The sequence below is a fragment of the Callionymus lyra genome, unplaced genomic scaffold (assembly GCF_982586985.1).
Source record: "Callionymus lyra unplaced genomic scaffold, fCalLyr1.hap1.1 HAP1_SCAFFOLD_77, whole genome shotgun sequence".
In the NCBI taxonomy this organism is placed as follows: Eukaryota; Metazoa; Chordata; class Actinopteri; order Syngnathiformes; family Callionymidae; genus Callionymus; species Callionymus lyra.
Genome location: NW_028258579.1, coordinates 112501 through 120165, shown reverse-complemented (window position 1 = coordinate 120165; position 7665 = coordinate 112501). Strand labels below are relative to the sequence as shown.

At 61.4% G+C, this 7665-nt stretch overlaps 1 non-coding gene across 1 annotated transcript; it reads right to left on the bottom strand.

Annotated features, from left to right (window-relative positions):
• Positions 1-5525: 5525 nt before the first annotated feature.
• On the bottom strand, positions 5526-5644 carry LOC148058492 (5S ribosomal RNA). The gene has a single exon (XR_015709797.1). It is a non-coding gene; the product is annotated as a 5S ribosomal RNA (ribosomal RNA).
• Positions 5645-7665: the final 2021 nt, after the last annotated feature.

The following is a 7665-nucleotide window of genomic DNA, read 5'->3' as shown; positions in this document are numbered from 1 at the left end:
AGAGCAGTCACACTCGGGAAAAATTTCTTTCGTCTGGCAAAAGAACCAGAGTTATCAGCGGTCATCCACTCCAACCTTGTCCGACGTTGAGGCACCGATGTCGGCCAAGTTCTGAGCGTTCCACCGCCGAATGCCACTGGTCCTCAACACAGCGGACTTCCAATCCAACCTTGTCCGACTTTGAGGCACCGAAGTCGGCCTCAGCCCGAGCCTTCCCCCGCCGACCTCACTGGAGCCCGCCATCCAGGGACCGGCGGAGGTCGCCCGCATGACCGCGGCAAAGTGTCTCAAAGTCGGGCACGACCGCTCGAGTCACCCGCCAACCCGGTCCGGGGCACCTCCAGGGACCGGCGGAGGACGCCCGCATGACCGCGACAAAGTGTCTCAAAGTCGGGCACGACCGCTCGAGTCACCCGCCAACCCGGTCCGGGGCACCTCCAGGGACCGGCGGAGGACGCCCGCATGACCGCGACAAAGTGTCTCAAAGTCGGGCACGACCGCTCGAGTCACCCGCCAACCCGGTCCGGGGCACCTCCAGGGACCGGCGGAGGACGCCCGCATGACCGCGACAAAGTGTCTCAAAGTCGGGCACGACCGCTCGAGTCACCCGCCAACCCGGTCCGGGGCACCTCCAGGGACCGGCGGAGGACGCCCGCATGACCGCGACAAAGTGTCTCAAAGTCGGGCACGACCGCTCGAGTCACCCGCCAACCCGGTCCGGGGCACCTCCAGGGACCGGCGGAGGACGCCCGCATGACCGCGACAAAGTGTCTCAAAGTCGGTCATGACCGTTCGAGTCACCCGCCAACCCGGTCCGGGGCACCTCCAGGGACCGGCGGAGGAGGCCCGCATGACCGCGACAAAGTGTCTCAAAGTCGGGCACAACCGCTCGAGTCACCCGCCAACCCGGTCCGGGGCACCTCCAGGGACCGGCGGAGGACGCCCGCATGACCGCGACAAAGTGTCTCAAAGTCGGGCACGACCGCTCGAGTCACCCGCCAACCCGGTCCGGGGCACCTCCAGGGACCGGCGGAGGACGCCCGCATGACCGCGACAAAGTGTCTCAAAGTCGGGCATGACCGCTCGAGTCACCCGCCAACCCGGTCCGGGGCACCTCCAGGGACCGGCGGAGGACGCCCGCATGACCGCGACAAAGTGTCTCAAAGTCGGGCATGACCGCTCGAGTCACCCGCCAACCCGGTCCGGGGCACCTCCAGGGACCGGCGGAGGACGCCCGCATGACCGCGACAAAGTGTCTCAAAGTCGGGCACGACCGCTCGAGTCACCCGCCAACCCGGTCCGGGGCACCTCCAGGGACCGGCGGAGGACGCCCGCATGACCGCGACAAAGTGTCTCAAAGTCGGGCACGACCGCTCGAGTCACCCGCCAACCCGGTCCGGGGCACCTCCAGGGACCGGCGGAGGTCGCCCGCATGACCGCGACAAAGTGTCTCAAAGTCGGGCATGACCGCTCGAGTCACCCGCCAACCCGGTCCGGGGCACCTCCGGGGACCGGCGGAGGACGCCCGCATGACCGCGACAAAGTGTCTCAAAGTCGGGCAGGACCGCTCGAGTCACCCGCCAACCCGGTCCGGGGCACCTCCGGGGAGCAGTGGAGGTCGCTCGCATGACCGCGACAAAGTGTCTCAAAGTCGGGCATGACCGCTCGAGTCGCCCGCCATCCCGGTCCGGAGCTCAACACTTTGTCGTTTTTTCCACTCCCTCCCCATTAACCTCTAGGTGGTTGCGCTCGTGACATCAAAAAGACCACTTTTTGCAGAGCAGTCACACTCGGAAAAAATTCGTTTCGTCTGGCAAAAGAACCAGAGTTCTCAGCGGGCTTCCAGTCCAACCTTGTCCGATTTTGAGGCACCAGGCTCGGCCACAGTCCGAGCCCATTCACTCCCTCCCCTGTTGTACTCGCTCCCTATTAACCTCTAGGTGGTTGCGCTCGTGACATCAAAAAGACCACTTTTTGAGGAGCAGTCACACTTAGGAAAAATCCGTTTGCGCTCACACCATCCCTCCCCATTAACCTCTAGGTGGTTGCGCTCGTGACATCAAAAAGACCACTTTTTGAGGAGCAGTCACACTTAGGAAAAATCCGTTTGCGCTCACACCATCCCTCCCCATTAACCTCTAGGTGGTTGCGCTCGTGACATCAAAAAGACCACTTTTGAGGAGCAGTCAGACACCGAGGTTTTCTGGATTTATGTCCGTTTTCCTGGTTCTCTGACTCGGGCACCTTGTGACCGACATCCCCCCCTTCCCTGGTTCTATTTTGCCGATACTTTGGTGAGTTTTCTACCCGCAAACCAAGCCCCCCAAGCCCGCCGCCTGGTGGGGGAGCATGCCGCCTGGCCCGGTTCTATTTTAGGTCACTTTGGTGAGTTTTCTACCCGCAAACCAAGCCCCCCAAGCCCGCCGCCTGGTGGGGGAAGAGGCCCCCTGGTCCCGGTTCTATTTTAGGACACTTTGGTGAGTTTTCTACCCGCAAACCAAGCCCCCCAAGCCCGCCGCCTGGTGGGGGAAGATGCCCCCTGGTCCCGGTTCTATTTTAGGACACTTTGGTGAGTTTTCTACCCGCAAACCAAGCCCCCCAAGCCCGCCGCCTGGTGGGGGAACATGCCCCCTGGTCCCGGTTCTATTTTAGGACACTTTGGTGAGTTTTCTACCCGCAAACCAAGCCCCCCAAGCCCGCCGCCTGGTGGGGGAACATGCCGCCTAGCCCGGTTCTATTTTAGGTCACTTTGGTGAGTTTTCTACCCGCAAACCAAGCCCCCCAAGCCCGCCGCCTGGTGGGGGAAGAGGCCCCCTGGTCCCGGTTCTATTTTAGGACACTTTGGTGAGTTTTCTACCCGCAAACCAAGCCCCCCAAGCCCGCCGCCTGGTGGGGGAACATGCCCCCTGGTCCTGGTTCTATTTTAGGACACTTTGGTGAGTTTTCTACCCGCAAACCAAGCCCCCCAAGCCCGCCGCCTGGTGGGGGAGCATGCCCCCTGGTCCCGGTTCTATTTTAGGACACTTTGGTGAGTTTTCTACCCGGAAACCAAGCCCCCCAAGCCCGCCACCTGGTGGGGGAAGAGGCCCCCTGGTCCCGGTTCTATTTTAGGACACTTTGGTGAGTTTTCTACCCACACTGCAGGTCCCCAAATGCCGCCATCTGGTGGGGGAACATGCCGCCTGCACCGGTTCTATTTTAAGTCACTTTGGTGAGTTTTCTGCCCACACTACGGGTCCCCAAATGCCGCCATCTGGTGGGGGAACATGCCGCCTGCACCGGTTCTATTTTAAGTCACTTTGGTGAGTTTTCTGCCCACACTACGGCTCCCCAAATGCCGCCATCTGGTGGGGGAACATGCCGCCTGCACCGGTTCTATTTTAAGTCACTTTGGTGAGTTTTCTGCCCACACTACGGGTCCCCAAATGCCGCCATCTGGTGGGGGAACATGCCGCCTGCACCGGTTCTATTTTAAGTCACTTTGGTGAGTTTTCTGCCCACACTACGGCTCCCCAAATGCCGCCATCTGGTGGGGGAACATGCCGCCTGCACCGGTTCTATTTTAAGTCACTTTGGTGAGTTTTCTGCCCACACTACGGGTCCCCAAATGCCGCCATCTGGTGGGGGAACATGCCGCCTGCACCGGTTCTATTTTAAGTCACTTTGGTGAGTTTTCTGCCCACACTACGGCTCCCCAAATGCCGCCATCTGGTGGGGGAACATGCCGCCTGCACCGGTTCTATTTTAAGTCACTTTGGTGAGTTTTCTGCCCACACTACGGGTCCCCAAATGCCGCCATCTGGTGGGGGAACATGCCGCCTGCACCGGTTCTATTTTAAGTCACTTTGGTGAGTTTTCTACCCACACTACGGGTCCCCAAATGCCGCCATCTGGTGGGGGAACATGCCGCCTGCACCGGTTCTATTTTAAGTCACTTTGGTGAGTTTTCTACCCACACTACGGGTCCCCAAATGCCGCCATCTGGTGGGGGAACATGCCGCCTGCACCGGTTCTATTTTAAGTCACTTTGGTGAGTTTTCTGCCCACATTACGGGTCCCCAAATGCCGCCATCTGGTGGGGGAACATGCCGCCTGCACCGGTTCTATTTTAAGTCACTTTGGTGAGTTTTCTGCCCACACTACGGGTCCCCAAATGCCGCCGCCTGGTGGGGGGAACTGCCGCCTAGTCCCGGTTCTATTTTAGGTCACTTTTCTCACTTTCTGACCCACAAATAATGCCCCAAATGCCGCCGCCTGGTGGGGGGAACTGCCGCCTAGTCCCGGTTCTATTTTAGGTCACTTTTCTCACTTTCTGACCCACAAATAATGCCCCAAATGCCGCCGCCTGGTGGGGGGAACTGCCGCCTAGTCCCGGTTCTATTTTAGGTCACTTTTCTCACTTTTCTACCCACAAATAATGCCCCAAATGCCGCCGCCTGGTGGGGGGAACTGCCGCCTAGTCCCGGTTCTATTTTAGGTCACTTTTCTCACTTTCTTACCCACAAATAATGCCCCAAATGCCGCCGCCTGGTGGGGGGAACTGCCGCCTAGTCCCGGTTCTATTTTTAGGTCACTTTTCTCACTTTCTTACCCACAAATAATGCCCCAAATGCCGCCGCCTGGTGGGGGGAACTGCCGCCTAGTCCCGGTTCTATTTTAGGTCACTTTTCTCACTTTTCTACCCACAAATAATGCCCCAAATGCCGCCGCCTGGTGGGGGGTACTGCCGCCTAGTCCCGGTTCTATTTTAGGTCACTTTTCTCACTTTCTTACCCACAAATAATGCCCCAAATGCCGCCGCCTGGTGGGGGGGAACTGCCGCCTAGTCCCGGTTCTATTTTAGGTCACTTTTCTCACTTTCTTACCCACAAATAATGCCCCAAATGCCGCCGCCTGGTGGGGGGAACTGCCGCCTAGTCCCGGTTCTATTTTAGGTCACTTTTCTCACTTTCTGACCCACAAATAATGCCCCAAATGCCGCCGCCTGGTGGGGGGAACTGCCGCCTAGTCCCGGTTCTATTTTAGGTCACTTTTCTCACTTTCTGACCCACAAATAATGCCCCAAATGCCGCCGCCTGGTGGGGGGAACTGCCGCCTAGTCCCGGTTCTATTTTAGGTCACTTTTCTCACTTTCTGACCCACAAATAATGCCCCAAATGCCGCCGCCTGGTGGGGGGAACTGCCGCCTAGTCCCGGTTCTATTTTAGGTCACTTTTCTCACTTTCTGACCCACAAATAATGCCCCAAATGCCGCCGCCTGGTGGGGGGAACTGCCGCCTAGTCCCGGTTCTATTTTAGGTCACTTTTCTCACTTTCTGACCCACAAATAATGCCCCAAATGCCGCCGCCTGGTGGGGGGAACTGCCGCCTAGTCCCGGTTCTATTTTAGGTCACTTTTCTCACTTTCTTACCCACAAATAATGCCCCAAATGCCGCCGCCTGGTGGGGGGATCTGCCGCCTAGTCCCGGTTCTATTTTAGGTCACTTTTCTCACTTTTCTACCCACAAATAATGGCAAAAAAAAATGCTTACAGCACCCAGTATTCCCAGGCGGTCTCCCATCCAAGTACTAACTGGGCCCGACCCTGCTTGGCTTCCGAGATCAGACGAGATCGGGCTCATTCAGGGTGGTGTGGCCGTAAGCGAGGGAAGCGCTTGTGAAATGCCCCAAAGTGTTGAAAATGTTCCCCAGGCCCCTGGTTCCCCATCCCCGCAGGAGGAGGCTCCCCAGGCCCCCTGGTTCCCCATCCCCGCAGGAGGAGGCTCCCCAGGCCCCCTGGTGCAGGAGGAGGCTCCCCAGGCCCCTGGTTCCCCATCCCCGCAGGAGGAGGCTCCCCAGGCCCCCTGGTTCCCCATCCCCGCAGGAGGAGGCTCCCCAGGCCCCATGGTTCCCCATCACCGCAGGAGGAGGCTCCCCAGGCCCCCTGGTTCCCCATCCCCGCAGGAGGAGGCTCCCCAGGCCCCCTGGTGCAGGAGGAGGCTCCCCAGGCCCCCTGGTTCCCCATCCCCGCAGGAGGAGGCTCCCCAGGCCCCCTGGTTCTCCATGCCCGCAGGAGGAGGCTCCCCAGGCCCCTGGTTCCCCATGACCGCAGGAGGAGGCTCCCCAGGCCCCCTGGTTCTCCATCCCCGCAGGAGGAGGCTCCCCAGGCCCCCTGGTTCTCCATGCCCGCAGGAGGAGGCTCCCCAGGCCCCCTGGTTCTCCATGCCCGCAGGAGGAGGCTCCCCAGGCCCCCTGGTTCTCCATCCCCGCAGGAGGAGGCTCCCCAGGCCCCCATGTTCTCCATGCCCGCAGGAGGAGGCTCCCCAGGCCCCTTGGTTCTCCATCCCCGCAGGAGGAGGCTCCCCAGGCCCCTGGTTCTCCATCCCCGCAGGAGGAGGCTCCCCAGGCGCCCTGGTTCTCCATCCCCGCAGGAGGAGGCTCCCCAGGCCCCCTGGTTCTCCATGCCCGCAGGAGGAGGCTCCCCAGGCCCCCTGGTTCTCCATCCCCGCAGGAGGAGGCTCCCCAGGCCCCCTGGTTCCCCATCCCCGCAGGAGGAGGCTCCCCAGGCCCCCTGGTTCTCCATGCCCGCAGGAGGAGGCTCCCCAGGCCCCCTGGTTCTCCATCCCCGCAGGAGGAGGCTCCCCAGGCCCCTGGTTCTCCATCCCCGCAGTAGGAGGCTCCCCAGGCCCCCTGGTTCTCCATCCCCGCAGGAGGAGGCTCCCCAGGCCCCCTGGTTCTCCATCCCCGCAGGAGGAGGCTCCCCAGGCCCCCTGGTTCTCCATCCCCGCAGGAGGAGGCTCCCCAGGCCCCTGGTTCTCCATGCCCGCAGGAGGAGGCTCCCCAGGCCCCCATGTTCTCCATGCCCGCAAGAGGAGGCTCCCCAGGCCCCTTGGTTCTCCATCCCCGCAGGAGGAGGCTCCCCAGGCCCCTGGTTCCCCATCCCCGCAGGAGGAGGCTCCCCAGGCCCCCTGGTTCTCCATGCCCGCAGGAGGAGGCTCCCCAGGCCCCCTGGTTCTCCATGCCCGCAGGAGGAGGCTCCCCAGGCCCCCTGGTTCTCCATCCCCGCAGGAGGAGGCTCCCCAGGCCCCTGGTTCTCCATGCCCGCAGGAGGAGGCTCCCCAGGCCCCCTGGTTCTCCATGACCGCAGGAGGAGGCTCCCCAGGCCCCCTGGTTCCCCATCCCCGCAGGAGGAGGCTCCCCAGGCCCCCTGGTTCTCCATGCCCGCAGGAGGAGGCTCCCCAGGCTCCTGGTTGGGAGAGGGGGAAAAAGACCAAAGTGTTTAAAAATGCCCCAAAGTGTTGAAAATGTTCCCCAGGCCCCTGGTTCCCCATCCCCGCAGGAGGAGGCTCCCCAGGCCCCCTGGTTGGGAGAGGGGGAAAAAGACCAAAGTGTTTAAAAATGCCCCAAAGTGTTGAAAATGTTCCCCAGGCCCCCTGGTTCTCCATCCCCGCAGGAGGAGGCTCCCCAGGCCCCCTGGTTCTCCATCCCCGCAGGAGGAGGCTCCCCAGGCCCCTGGTTCTCCATGCCCGCAGGAGGAGGCTCCCCAGGCCCCCTGGTTGGGAGAGGGGGAAAAAGACCAAAGTGTTTAAAAATGCCCCAAAGTGTTGAAAATGTTCCCCAGGCCCCTGGTTCCCCATCCCCGCAGGAGGAGGCTCCCCAGGCCCCCTGGTTGGGAGAGGGGGAAA